Raw genomic sequence first — 14,929 nt, 5'->3', positions numbered from 1 at the left:
ACTTTTTTCAACTGTAGTTTTCTCTAATCAGTGGTAATACGAATAATAGAATTACATCATGTTGCGTCAGCCTACCAGTAACTCATAAGGTGTCATTCCCTAGCTTATAAAATACGTTAGTAATTTAGAATTCAATTATTAACTTCAACTAATGTCCAGTCTATATGCTCACCTTGCTAGCCAATTATTCCTGCATTTTTATTTAAACTCACGGTTCAGTAAAATTATTTGTGAAAGAAGAGAGAGAGAGAGAACTAGCTAAGGCTCCAATAACTTAAGAGGCCTGTGGGTGTTGAGGGAGAGAGCACAAAATGGCGTCTCCCTTCCCTCTGGCAACAGGTGGGTCTCGTAGCTCTGAAATATTTGATTTTTCTTTTATTTAGAAGTGAATATTACTGTGTTCATGTTTATTATTCATGTCTAGTGAAGATATAGTGACTGTACGTGTTGACAGAATGGCGTCTCCCTTCCCTCTGGCAACAGGTGGGTCTCGTAGCTCTGAAATATTTGATTTTTCTTTTATTTAGAAGTGAATATTACTGTTCATGTTTATTATTCATGTCTCTAGTGAAGATATAGTGACTGTACGTGTTGACAGAATGGCGTCTCCCTTCCCTCTGGCAACAGATAAAATAGCCGGTGTTGGTCCCACGTGGAGACAGGCCACAGTCTTGGGAAAGCGTTAGCCATGTAATGTTTCTTTAGTCAAATATAATCTACTGTGAATGTGTTGTGAGCAATATTATTGCCGTAGAGAAGTGATGGAGGAAGGCTGTGACGTTATTTAGGGATATAACGGTGCCCAGAATGAATGGTACTCTTGAGGAGTTATAAAAGTAATTATTTTCTTGTGTATTCGTAGTGTTAAGTAACGGAGTATAAGTGTATATGCCATACCAGAATTTCAAGTGTCATAGTCGGTCAGTCAACCCAAAGAATCCCATCAGTATTATTCATTTAATTATTTTTGCTATTTTTATATTTTTCGTTCCTCCTAATAAAGCCACACTGTAGGTACTGTGTGATAATTAACCTCTCCCTACCCTCTGGCCATGACGATGAAGGCGAGAACCATTACCAATCAAAAATGTTTTCTTTTTTTCTATTGTGTGTGCGTGCATCACCTCTTCTCTCTTCCTCTTCCTTTCTTCTTCACCGTGAAGATCTTTGCCTCGTCTCATTAGAGCTCTGATCGGACCGGTGAGGAGGAGGGCGGAGGGGGGAACCGGAGGGGGGGGTGGCGTTACATTAGTTTATCTTGCTCGTATTTACCTAAGGAACCATAAAGAGATATCAGCAGTTTAGGTGACGTGATGCTTCCTTCAGATTCATAAGGAGTGAATGTTGCGTCACCAGTGTTCAGATATCACAAAAAAAGACACAATGAGAAAAATGAACCGTACATTTAAACAGGGAACGGAAAAAAAACACCGAATTCTGGCCAATATTTCTCCTTCCAATTGACGTAAACACTAGAACTGAAATTAACGGGGTGAAATGCATGTTGGCGTGAAAGAATGCATTAAAGAAGAAAAGAAAAAGCATCAGTTTATCTTAGCTCACGTATTTCTTACTCTTTTACTTCTCTCCTTCCATTAATTAAGGAGAAAAAGTCATAAAAAGTCTAAATATACGTTTGTTACCCTTTCAGTTCCATCCTTCCACGGTTTAAGAAAGGAAGGCTCTATATTAAGATACTATAAGGGCGTTCAGTGGTAGGGGTCAGTGAATTCTTTTGCTAACTAGGCTATGGGTGTCCACTGTGTTCCTGGGCTAGACATGTTTACACACTCCTCCCTGCATTCCATTGTTTTCTTCAACACAACCACCACCACCATCACCATCACCACCACCACCACCACCGCCAGAGTGACACGTAGGGAGAATATTTACTAACAGAGAGAGAGAGAGAGAGAGAGAGAGAGAGAGAGAGAGAGAGAGAGAGAGAGAGAGAGAGAGTATAACGGGAGGGAATAATGATAAAAAAGTTAGATACAAAAGTAGGAAAAACGGAACACACACAAACACACACACACACACACACAGAGAGAGAGAGAGAGAGAGAGAGAGAGAGATTAAACTTTCTAAGCCAAGCCATACACACAACTATAAACATACATTCAATGATATCCTCATAAAACATAAATACACTCACACACACCACTACATAGTCCTTGAAATTTTATCGGGCCTGAATGTGACAGGAACCAACAGGTGAACTGATGGAAACCTTAATGTACCTCATATTTACTCATTGCTCACGTGCCACCAGCGAGGACTCTTTTCTGGCTGGCTCAGAATATAATAAATTTGCAATAAGTCTCATTTCAAATTGATTTCAGGACAAGTTTTTACTTTTTATAGATCTTTCAGAATGCGAAGAATAAATTTACGTTAATTCGCATGTTATTAATTTTGAGACTGATAGATTTCCATGCGTTTTGACTTACCCCGATTAGTTTCAAGAAAAAAAACAAAAAGAAAACTCATATTTATTCTTCTGTTGACATAGCTCGTGAAATAATAAGACAAGACCACAAGAATCATAGTGTACAGTCAACAAAACTCAAAACTCATGAACCAAGATGCAGTTTCCTTATATAACAAAATAAAAAAAATAAATAAACGATAATATGAGATGAGTACACAAGTTAAGATGGTACGTCTATTTCTCAACACTTTTTCCCATCACTGACTGGCGATATTTCTTGCAGCATTCGTGGCAGGGGAGCATATGAGGCTTGCCTGAGGGGAGAACAAAGACTGGGGAGCGAAAAAAGAGCCGAGGGAAGCTAAGATGCCTTGAGCCAAAATGAAACGTTATTAGAGTTAGCCTGAGTTAGCCAGGCCGCCACTGTCTAGAGCGCGCCGGCATTCTGTTTGTTTTTTAATGTTCTGAAGTGAATGACGCTCAAATATTAGCAATAACAGATAGATTAGTTTATTTGTTTACACGTGTGGAGTTTAGAAGGGTTATTTTTCAGTGGTTAGCGGTTTATTGAAGGAAATGCGTCGCTGTGTAGGAGTTTCTGCTATGGAATTATTACGATAGCTCCTGGTCATTCAGTGTGTGCAGTGGCCAAGTGGGGGAAGGACGCTGTCTTGCCCTCACTTGTTATCCCAGCCACCTCAAGTCCCTATAGTTGTGTAGACGTTCTGTTCTCCCTGTCACTCACCAACAGAATCACGGCCTTTGGTGAACACACTGGCATTGCTAATAAGATAGGAAGCTGCCACGCGTGATTTGGGAAATAAAATATGATGTGATGTATTCGATATTAGCTACTGTCTTTGTTTTGTAATGCAGTTTAGTACAGAGCAGAAATTCGTGTTACCAAATGGTTCAGCTTCTTACTTAACTTTTATAAATTAGAGATCTATTTAGGTTTTCAGAGGTATTTTCGTGACTAGGGAAAAAAATAATCCAGCTCTACGTGTTTCTTATGTAATTCAACTTATTACACAACAGGAATCCGTGTTATCATATCTTGCCGCGTCTTATCTGAACTTTTATCATGTTCTGGTCTGTTATTTAGGTTTTCAAAGGCATTTTCATGACTAGCACAAAAATCCATCTATTCTTGTTTGTTCTGTAATTTTTATATAACAGAAGAGAAACTCGTATCCTCAAACGATCTGGCGTCTTATCTTTCTTAATTTTTATCAGGTTCTAGTAGAAATTATGTACGTTTTTATTATTCTGGGTAAAAAAGAAAAAAAATCTATCTTCCGTGTTTATTCTGTAATTCATTTAACTACAGCAGAACAAGAACAACATGCTAAAACATTCCGGTTGCGTTGCGAGAAGTTTTGTGGAGCAGTTGTGAAATATCGTCTGTTGCTGAATTACTGACGTATCCTTAAGCTTCACCTATATTGTAATAGCACGTGTTTCTTGATTTCTGACCTGGTGTTCTAGAGTGTATGGTGTCTTATATAGGGAACAGTGAGAAAGGACCTTCACTGCTCTCCCTGTGGTTCAGTGGCTGATGTCTCTTCTTATTTTTTTTCTCCTTCGTCACTCGGTCAAGAAAACCGAACCGTCCCCTTTACAAGATAAAACCCCTCTGTAACCTGGCTTTGGTCTATATGACATTAAATCGCTCCACTCCCTCCCTTATCCACTCTTTAAATTCCCTTATACTCTTTACCCAATCTTAATAACCCTAGGAACACTTCAGCAATATAATATCTTAAGAGTCTTCTGTGGAATCAACTCAGACAGGTTTGAATTACTTGAATCGCATTAACACACCTTCTCCTCACACTCCGTCTCTTAAACGTCCTTTAAATTCCCCTATACTCTTTACCCAAGCTTATTAACCCCACAGATACTTTCTTACTACAATATCTTAAGTCTAATACGTAATATCAGAGGCTGGAATTTGAATTTCGCGCGAAAACATCCGCTCTTCACACCATCTAAATTGTGTTATACTCCTTATCCAAGCCTACTAACCCTAGGAACACTTCAGAACTACAATATCTTAATAGTATAGTGCGGAATGATGCCTTTACACGCTTCAGTTACGCTCTAATAAACTCCTTTCAAAAGCGAGAAAATATGAGCTGTCAAGTGAATGGCATCTACCATCACCATGACAACGGGTCGTGAATAGCCAATCCCAGCTCGCCATTTCATCCGGGACCTCAAGATGGCCACACTGATACAATATAGTTTAATTTCCAGCCAAGATGAGAGTTAACCGAGACATATATGGTGGATAAAAAGCTCTTAAAAATATGGGTGTTCCGAGGAGAGTATACCACTAGGGAATGTGGGTTACATTAGTAATGGAGGAATATTTTGAGAGCAGACGAAACTAAAGGTACAGTTACTAGTTAGTGTTTTTGTGTGTTTGTATGTGTGTGTGTCGTGGAGGAGTGATCTGTGCCTGTCCATGTGGCTATATGACGAACCAGGCGTGAGTATTCAGCATTTGACCAAACACACTCACGCAGAGACTGTCCCTTTAAACCTTCGTGCCTTTAAACCTTCGTCTCTTTAAACCGTACCCAAACAAACGCTTTCGATTCCCGTAGGCAGACCAGGCTACCTCTCTCTGACCGCCGCCCTATGTCACTTGTTTTTTAGGGTCATGCTCCTAATGAGAGAGTAACCGGCCGGCTAGGGGGACTGGGAGTAGGCTGGGACCGTTAACTGGTTATTTAACAGAGTAGAAGATGAGAGAGACTGGGTATGTGTGATGGATGAGTGACAGGGAATAGAAGGGTGTAAGCTGTTTGACGTAAGGGTGACAGGCTGTGTGCGTCCGTGTGTACATGTATGTGGGTGGGTGTGGGTGACTGGTTGGGTGTGTGTGTGTATTACCCTTGTGAGACCCTCTGTGTGTGTGTGTGTGTGTGTGTGTGTGTAGGGAGGGAGAGACACGTGAGTAAAGAAGGGAGGATGGGGGTCAGGAAAGAGGAGGAGGAGGAAGAGGGCTGACTGGGTGAACCTCTTAAAGATAGTATTCAGAAATTACGTGTTTTCTTGGCTTCGCTGAGTCACTGTGTTAGGGAAGAGGAAGAGGAAGAGGAGGAGGAGGAGGAAATAGAAGTGATATAAGCATAGGAAGGTTTTAAGTTAGTATTAAGTTAGTATTAGTATTAGTTAGTATTTTAAGTTAGTAGGTTAGGCTATGTAAGTTGAAGTGTATTAGATTGTAAGGCTAAGTAAGGTTAGGTTAAGATAGTGCGTTAGGTTAGGTAAGTTAAGGATAGGTTAGACTAGCATAGTTTGGTTAGGTTAGGTTAGGTTAGGTTAGGTTAGGTTAGGTTAGGCTATGTAAGTTGAAGTGTATTAGATTGTAAGGCTAAGTAAGGTTAGGTTAGGTTAAGTTAGGTTAGGTAAGTTAAGGATAGGTTAGACTAGCATAGTTTAGGTTATATTAGATGAATTTACATTAACTTGCATAGGTTAGATTAGATTAGATGAAACTAAGATTTGGATGACATAGGTTACGTTAGATCATGTTAAGTTATAGCAGATTAATTAGGTTAGTTAAGGTAATTGAGTTAGCAAAGGTTGCATTAGGTTAAACTAGCATAAGTGAAGAAGTTAAGTTAGATTAGGTGAGGAATTATTAGGTTAGATGAGAGGTTAGGTTAGGTGAGGTGAGGTTAGGTTAGGTGAGGTGAGGTTTGGTTAGATTAGGTTAGGTTAGGTTACAGTGAGGCGTCTTGAAGTCATGAGAGACATTGGCGGGGACAGAGATGGTACCTTGCCAACTCCACCAGAGAGAGAGAGAGAGAGAGAGAGAGAGAGAGAGAGAGAGAGAGAGAGAGAGCAGAGGGGGTCAGACTACTGCTTCATTTAAGGAGTCTTTAAAATTAGCTTCCATATGTTAATGTGTTAGTCTTCATATTTATTGAGAGAGAGAGAGAGAGAGAGAGAGAGAGAGAGAGAGAGAGAGAGAGAGAGAGAGAATATGGTGTAAATAAAGGGACTAAAAATGTACTTCAAATGGCTTGATTCTCTCTCTCTCTCTCTCTCTCTCTCTCTCTCTCTCTCTCTCTCTCTCTCTCTCTCTCTCTCTCTCTCTCTCTCTCTCTCTCTCTCAATAAATATGAAAACTAACACCTTCACATAGGGAAGCCAATGTTCATGCTCATTTACTCCCGACCCCAACCATTGCTAATATAGACTTCACTTTCATCCAGGTAGAAAATAAATCTTGTAACCTAACATTAGGTCTCGTCTATCATCCTCTAATCCAGTCACCTGCTATGGATAAAAAAACTTTATGACCTCATTGCGGACATTTGTTGCGTTAATAATTGCATAATTATGGGGGATTTTAATGATCCAGTCACTTTCAAGACATCTTTATTCGTTCTACAGCCACATACAGTCTTAGAACTGGGAAGAAATTGCAAAATGTATTCTTTTTCAATGCCAACTCTACGTCTTGTAGATGGTTATAAAGGAGACTGCATGCATTGCTTCTGATGCTGCTAATTGTTTTGTTTCACAGTGAAAGGCTTTAAATGTAGTTGGAAAATGTCATAGGAAAAAATTGTAGTTAACATTGGATGCAAAATATCAAAGTAAGATTAGCTAAAGAATTTTTAACATTGGGAATAGTAATCCATATATATACATATTGGAGTATATTTTTTGTAACAGTGTGAATGATAAGATTCCACTTTTCAGTGTTGCCACGGTGACGGTGGTGGTGGGCATGACACAGATGCGGGAGGTGGAGTTTGTGCCCGATGGAGACATGCAGGTGGACAAATTGTGTTGGTCATTGGTCAGACTGGAGTTTACATGTGTACCTCCTTCACCATCATTGGTGGACACTTCACCTTGAGTGTTAGTGAAATGTGCTCTCTTTCTTACTTTATTTGTATATCACAAAAAATTTAAGGCCAGTTAGTTGTCTAGACTATAAGTTTTAAAATGAGAAAATAAATCACATAATTTTTTAAAAGCAAACAGTTAAGGCATTGTAAAGTAAAAGTCAAAATATATTTTGGTTATTATTTTTTTTTTGCAATCAATTACTTTCATGTATAATGAAATAAATACATTCATCAAACTTAATATCATATTTAATAACAGCTAGAGATACCAATTTGCAGATGTCTATGGAAAATTTGTATGATAATCTTGTGGCCAACAAGAAAGGATACAATGAATGATGACTTATTATTGTAAGAAATCTTTCAGAGTTGTTGTTGTGTACTTCCACATTCCACGGAGACAGGTTTTTCCTTCACCTTTCACCATTTAAAAAGTGATAATTTCAACAGGATGCTTGAGCTGTCATGGTGTTGCTGGTGCTGTGTGCCATCATCACCCTGACACAGACCACCCTGCAGACACCTTCATCCTGGGTGCCACACGTCGCTGCTGCTACAACTCAGAGCAACAAGAGCGCAAGCCAGGAAGGGAAATGGTAACTTTTCACTTAATTTGTTGTTTATTTGAGGGCCTAATGACAGACACATAATGGAATGAGTGTTTGTGAATGTTTGTTTATATCTAGATACAGCATTCACATATCTTAAGTGCCACCTTCCAAAAACAATGTCAGCCAGAAAAAATAAGTGATCAATCTAATTACATTTCAAGTCAAAAAGTTTTCCTTTAACCACTTTGCTCCAGATGCTTAAAAACATGCCTTGCTCACATACATGGCGTCGCGTAGGCTCGTGACTGGTAACTTATCTAATTTCTAATAATTTCTAATATAATTTCTGTGTGTGTGTGTGTGTGTGTGTGTGTGTTTTATGTATGAGTGACACTGGCCAAGGGCAACAAAAATCCAATAAAAAAATATGCCCACTGAAATGTCAGTCCCATAAAAGGGTCAAAGCAGTGGTCAAAAATTGATGAATAAGTGTGTTGAAACCTCCCTCTTGAAGGAATTCAAGTCATAGGAAGGTGGAAATACAGAAGCAGGCAGGGAGTTCCAGAGTTTACCAGAGAAAGGGATGAATGATTGAGAATACTGGTTAACTCTTGCATTAGAGAGGTGGACAGAATAGGGGTGAGAGAAAGAAGAAAATCTTGTGCAGCGAGGCCGCAGAAGGAGGGGAGGCATGCAGTTAACAAGATCAGAAGAGCAGTTACCATGAAAATAGCAGTAGAAGACAGCTAGATATGCAACATTGCGGCAGTGAGAGGCAACATTGTGGCGGTGTGGAATGTTAGGAGTAGCAGTTGAGGGAACAGGTGTGTTAGGGTGGTAGTAAAGAGCGGCTTGGAAACTAGTTGGGCTTTTAAATGGTTGAGAGTGACTGAAGTATGATTGTCAGAAATGGAGAGGGTTTAGAATGGCATGTAAGAATGTGAAGTGAGACAGATAGAGCGATGAAGCACGTGAGGTTGAGTGAGCCAGGTGTGGAGTGAGACAGACAGACAGACAGACAGACAGACAGAGTGATGAAGCACGTGGGGTTGAGTGAGCCAGGTGTGGAGGAGTGACAGACAGACAGAGCCATGAAGCATGTGGGGTTGAGTGAGCCAGGTGTGGAGGAGTGAGACAGACAGAGCGATGAAGCACGTGGGGTTGAGTGAGCCAGGTGTGGAGGAGTGAGACAGACAGAGCGATGAAGCACGTGGGGTTGAGTGAGCCAGGTGTGGAGGAGTGACAGACAGACAGAGCCATGAAGCATGTGGGGTTGAGTGAGCCAGGTGTGGAGGAGTGAGACAGACAGAGCGATGAAGCACGTGGGGTTGAGTGAGCCAGGTGTGGAGGAGTGAGACAGACAGAGCGATGAAGCACGTGGGGTTGAGTGAGCCAGGTGTGGAGGAGTGACAGACAGACAGAGCCATGAAGCATGTGGGGTTGAGTGAGCCAGGTGTGGAGGAGTGAGACAGACAGAGCGATGAAGCACGTGGGGTTGAGTGAGCCAGGTGTGGAGGAGTGAGACAGACAGAGCGATGAAGCACGTGGGGTTGAGTGAGCCAGGTGTGGAGGAGTGAGACAGACAGAGCAATGAAGCATGTGGGGTTGAGTGAGCCAGGTGTGGAGGAGTGACAGACAGACAGAGCCATGAAGCATGTGGGGTTGAGTGAGCCAGGTGTGGAGGAGTGACAGACAGACAGCAATGAAGCACGTGGGGTTGAGTGAGCCAGGTGTGGAGGAGTGACAGACAGACAGCCATGAAGCACGTGGGGTTGAGTGAGCCAGGTGTGGAGGAGTGAGACAGACAGAGCAATGAAGCATGTGGGGTTGAGTGAGCCAGGTGTGGAGGAGTGAGACAGACAGAGCGATGAAGCACGTGGGGTTGAGTGAGCCAGGTGTGGAGGAGTGACAGACAGACAGCCATGAAGCACGTGGGGTTGAGTGAGCCAGGTGTGGAGGAGTGACAGACAGACAGAGCCATGAAGCATGTGGGGTTGAGTGAGCCAGGTGTGGAGGAGTGACAGACAGACAGAGCGATGAAGCACGTGGGGTTGAGTGAGCCAGGTGTGGAGGAGTGAGACAGACAGAGAGCCATGAAGCACGTGGGGTTGAGTGAGCCAGGTGTGGAGGAGTGAGACAGACAGAGAGCCATGAAGCACGTGGGGTTGAGTGAGCCAGGTGTGTCACTTGGGGACGACTGTGAGCCAACCCAGGACCAACGGCTGATGACGCTCAATGATGGAATTAGAAGCTGCATGAATTGTTTATGTAGATTTTAGAAGCTGTCTGAATTGTTTATGTAAATCTGAAGCACTTACTTTGAATTGAAGGCTTGGACCATGTAATATCTTTGTAATTCTTCTGTACCATTGTCATAAGTTCCTTAGGTAACTCACTACAGTTTTGTCTCTATATAATAATATGTACATTTACTCAAACTGCATTTTCTTTCAGTGTGCAGGTTTGCAGTAAACCTCCCTGAAGGTTCCAGAGCTGCTCAGCAAGTGTCCAGTCCAGGCTGTCACAAGACTGTGTGATGGTGGACCTTCCAATGATACTCACTGAAAACAGCTGTGCACTGCCACTCACAGGAAGTGGTGACCACTCTAGGTGTGTTGTCTGCTGGCTAAGGGTGAGAAAAATTCTGGTGTGTGTGTGTGTGTGTGTAGGAACCCATTAAATATTGGTTGTTGTCAGAAATGGAAAATGCTCTGAGGGACTTTGAAAAGGTTGCTTATATCAGTGTGAAATGAGTAGGTGTGTCCTTGGAGACAGAGGCAGCATGTGGCCAGGCCTGGAGGAGAATCTTGACTGAGGCCCTTGAGAGACTGCAAGCTGACAGATTGAGGATGTTCAGTGTGGAAGAGGGGGACAGTTGAGTGTCACTGAAGAATAGGGGATAGTTGTCTGGAAGGTTGTATCGAGTTGATAGATGGAGGAATTGAGTTTTTGAGGCATTGAACAATACCAAGTTTGCTCTGCCCCAATCAGAAATTTTAGAGAGGTGAGAAGTCAGGCATTCTGTGGCTTCCCTGTGTGAACTGTTTACTTCCTGAAGGGTTGGACTTCTATGAAAAGATGTGGAAAAGTGCAGGGAAGAGAGAAGGATAGAAACCGTAGGAGTGTAGTTTGGAAATGAAAGCTTTGTGCCAGACTCTATCAAAAGCTTTTGATATGTCCCAAGGCAACAGCAAAAGTTTCACCAAAATCTCTAAAAGAGGATGACCAAGACTCAGTAAGGAAAGCCAGATCACCAGTAGAGCGGCCTTGACGGAATCCATACTGGTGATCAGATAGAAGGTTGTCAAGTGATAGATGTTTAAGAATCTTCCTGTTGAGGATAGATTCAAAAACTTTAGATAGGCAGGAAATTAAAGCAATAGGACTGTTGTTTGAGGGATTAAAACTACTACTACTACTACTACTACTACTACTACTACTACTACTACTACTACTACTACTACTACTACTCACATCTTGCCTGACTGCCAGACCAACATTTACTGTGTAGAAATGGCACAGTCTACTCCTTTAGTTCTTTTCCTTTCTAGAATGTGCATATCAGTGTACCCTGTCGTGCCTCCCATGCTGTGTAATGCTGCAGTGTTGATTGTGTGTGTGTGTTTCCCTCAGGTGGTACTGTGGATAGCAAGCGGAAGAGGCCTTGGGAGACTTCCGTAAATGAGGAGCAACAGTCACACCTCACTGGAGTCTTTCAGGAACCAACAGTCAGGTGAATATTGTGTTATTTGTACTGTTGAGGTCCCATATCTCTGACTTGTGTGCTCTCAAGATGCTATGCTCAATTTTTTAATCCTTGACACTGACAATAAGTCAAGCATAGTGGGAGATGTCTTTCACACACTGCCCTGCTTGTTTCCCCCTTGTTACAGCTTAATCTGCTTCTTCCCCCCCTTGCTACAACTTAATTTGCTTGTTTCCCCCTTGTTACAGCTTAATCTGCTTCTTCCCCCCCTTGCTACAACTTAATTTGCTTGTTTCCCCCCTTGCTACAACTTAATTTCCTTGTTTCTCCTTTGCTACAACTTAATCTGCTTGTTTCCCCCTTGCTACAACTTAATTTCCTTGTTTCCCCTTTGCTACAACTTAATCTGCTTGTTTCCCCCCTTGCTACAACTTAATCTGCTTGCTTCCCCCCTTGCTACAACTTAATCTGCTTGCTTCCCCCTTGCTACAATTTAATTCTTCTCATAAGTGTTGTGATTGTGGTTGTTCAAGAAGGGATCAGTAACTGTCAGACTGGAAGGAAGCTGGTAAGATTGGAAGCAGCCATCACACAGTTGGCAAAGGGTGCTCAGTGATTGGAACAGCTGTCTCTCTGCTACCCTGCAACTCGCAAGCTTCTTCTGACTAAAAGAGGGTGCAGCTAATCAGTTTTTACAATATATACATCCCATCAGCTTAATATTCTTGTATCTTCTTTCCTTTTTCACCAAGAGCCTTTCTTCCTCTTCGGAGTGACAGCTGTACCTTGTGTCAGTGCATCCCTGGCCATCTGTGTCATGGCTGTCGTTGATCTTGCTGTCTCCCGTCCAGTCTTACAACTACAAAGCCCTCTCAAACAAGGCCTATCACAGCACTCTTCCCTTTGTTAAGCTTGACAGCACCCGTTATAATGCAAGAATTAAATGTGAGCTGTGAAATGAGAGTGTAGCAGTAAGGGGGACACAGGCAGGGAAGTACAGGAGAGACCTTCCCCTCTACTGTGTCTGGCAGTCTCTCTGTGATTAAAGGGCTGAACTTGGCATCCTCAGGGCACGAGAGTTGCCATGGGTGATAATTTGCTACCTTTTTGAGCAGTGAAGCCTTTGTTCTGTGGGTGTGCTGTCATGCACTATAATATTCTGTGTGGCCATTGTAAAGCCACATTGAAAGTATATGTAAAGCTTGATGCCAACCCCAAGCTGTCCCATTTTATAAATTCATATAGAAATATTTAGAAAAAAACTGGGAAAATTTGAAATCTGCAGCAATTTTGGTCCCAGGAATTTTGGATAGGGGAATTTCAACATTATAGCATTGTTGGGTGTGTGTATGTGTGTTTGTGTATGGATAAGAGGAATAAGATTAACGTTTTCTGAAGGAGTCGGAGGAGGGGAGGCATGCACTTAACCACGATTACAAGAGCAGTAACAATGAAAATAGTGGTACAAGACTGCAAGAGAAGCAACAGATGGCTGGATAAGCAGATGTTAGCTCCTGTTAAGTGTGAGTCCTGACAGGTGTGAGTGAGTCTTGTCAGTGAGGTGTGTTGTGAAGTATTAATGGAGAGAGAGAAGGAATGATTTTCAATGATCACTGTGAAATAAGAGGAGAGTTCTGTTATTGCGATGTGCATGTGAAAGTATTGGGTTAAATATGAGACTAATTTTGGGGAATTCATGGATATAGGAGAGAAATAGATGTGAAATTGTTGTGGGGTGTTAAAGGACTGTCTGAGGCACCTGTTAGGCCAGGGGAGGGAGTGAAAAGTTTGTGGGAATAAGAGTTTGCATGAGTGAGGAATTAGTGTGTGTGTGATGCAGAAATAATCTCATTCTTCATAACTAGTTTGCCCAAGTTGCATTATTTATGTATTTTTTGCAGAGGTTTTGTCTTCTGTCTGTGCAATCAAGGCTGGTGGTGATGGTGGTGTCTCATTGCAGGGCTGATGTGAAGGTGTCTGCAGCCAGTGTTTGGTCTCCTCTGTGCCTGGTGGTGATGCCTCATTGCAGGGCTGATGTGAAGGTGTCTGCAGCCAGTGGTGGTGCCTCATTGCAGGGCTGATGTGAAGGTGTCTGCAGCCAGTGGTGGGTGTCCTCTGTGCCTGGTGGTGCCTCATTGCAGGGCCTGATGTGAAGGTGTCTGCAGCCAGTGGTGGTGCCTCATTGCAGGGCCTGATGTGAAGGTGTCTGCAGCCAGTGGTGGTGCCTCATTGCAGGGCTGATGTGAAGGTGTCTGCAGCCAGTGGTGGGTGTCCTCTGTGCCTGGTGGTGCCTCATTGCAGGGCCTGATGTGAAGGTGTCTGCAGCCAGTGGTGGTGCCTCATTGCAGGGCTGATGTGAAGGTGTCTGCAGCCAGTGGTGGGTGTCCTCTGTGCCTGGTGGTGCCTCATTGCAGGGCTGATGTGAAGGTGTCTGCAGCCAGTGTTTGGTGTCCTCTCTTCCTGGTGGTGCAGCCTGATGTGTTGCCTGCTTCAGTGTAAATCTTGCAAGCTAGATCTGCCAGGTGTCTCCAGTGTAGTAGTCTAGGGTGCTTTGCTTTGTCTTTGGCAATAAATAAAATTGTGAGTATCATTCTCATGTGAATTATATAGTTTGATAAAATTACAGAATGTGCTTGGGTAAACTAAATTTATATATTGGTGGTAAACAATTCATGCATCCCCAAGTAAATAAATAAAAAAATAAATAGGACCCAAAACAATAGATACAATATAGATCATCCTCTGGTCAAAAAAAAAACAAAGCCAGGATTGGCCCATTTTTGGCCAAGTTTAAAGTGAAACTTGCACACACAAGCCCTGTCCGAGCGACACCGGAGTCGCTCGGACAGGGCTTCTGTGTGCAAGTTTTACCTTAAACTTAGCCAAAAATGGGCCAATCCAGCCAAAAATGGGCCAATCCTGGCTTTTTTTTTTTTTGACCAGAGGATCAATTGTTTAGTATTTTTTGCTTCCATTTTTTTTTTTTTTTTATCAGGGCTATGAACTGGTTACATCAGAAAGCAGCTTATTTGCAATTTGTTTTGCAATTTGTAAAAAGATTTGTATATAATTCCACAATTCCACAAGTATGAACAAGATGATTAAATATATTTGTTTAAATCACATTGCCAAAGTTTGTGAGGAGGCATGAACTGTTACACCAGAAAGCTTGTTTATTTGCAACTTGTTAGTATAATTCCCTAAGTATGTACAAGATAATATAGATATTGTTTAATAAATCATTATTGTTTAATCATTCCCTAAGTATATACAAGATAATATATATATTGTTTAATCATTATTGTTTAATCACAAAAGTTTAATAAATACACAATAGGATAAATGATTTGTTTTCCTTGTGTCA

General features: G+C 41.9%; 2 long non-coding RNA genes across 10 annotated transcripts; both read left to right on the top strand.

The window, feature by feature from the left end:
• Positions 1–341: 341 nt before the first annotated feature.
• On the top strand, positions 342–1,015 carry LOC135098448 (uncharacterized). The gene is made up of 2 exons (XR_010267011.1): positions 342–483; positions 628–1,015. It is a non-coding gene; the product is annotated as an uncharacterized LOC135098448 (long non-coding RNA).
• A 3,803-nt stretch (positions 1,016–4,818) lies between these two features.
• LOC135098447 (uncharacterized) lies at positions 4,819–14,908 on the top strand. Of its 9 annotated transcripts, XR_010267010.1 has the most exons (8): positions 4,819–4,925; positions 7,157–7,318; positions 7,759–7,904; positions 10,314–10,456; positions 11,493–11,592; positions 13,526–13,653; positions 13,721–13,813; positions 13,881–14,908. It is a non-coding gene; the product is annotated as an uncharacterized LOC135098447 (long non-coding RNA). The 9 variants fall into 9 exon arrangements; XR_010267006.1 differs by having other exon boundaries at positions 13,721–14,908; XR_010267007.1 differs by having other exon boundaries at positions 13,526–13,813.
• The last annotated feature ends 21 nt before the right edge of the window (positions 14,909–14,929 follow it).

This window comes from Scylla paramamosain, unplaced genomic scaffold (assembly GCF_035594125.1).
Source record: "Scylla paramamosain isolate STU-SP2022 unplaced genomic scaffold, ASM3559412v1 Contig65, whole genome shotgun sequence".
Classification (NCBI taxonomy): Eukaryota; Metazoa; Arthropoda; class Malacostraca; order Decapoda; family Portunidae; genus Scylla; species Scylla paramamosain.
The sequence above is the reverse complement of the archived record's forward strand: the minus strand, read 5'-3'. Positions and strand labels throughout refer to the sequence as shown.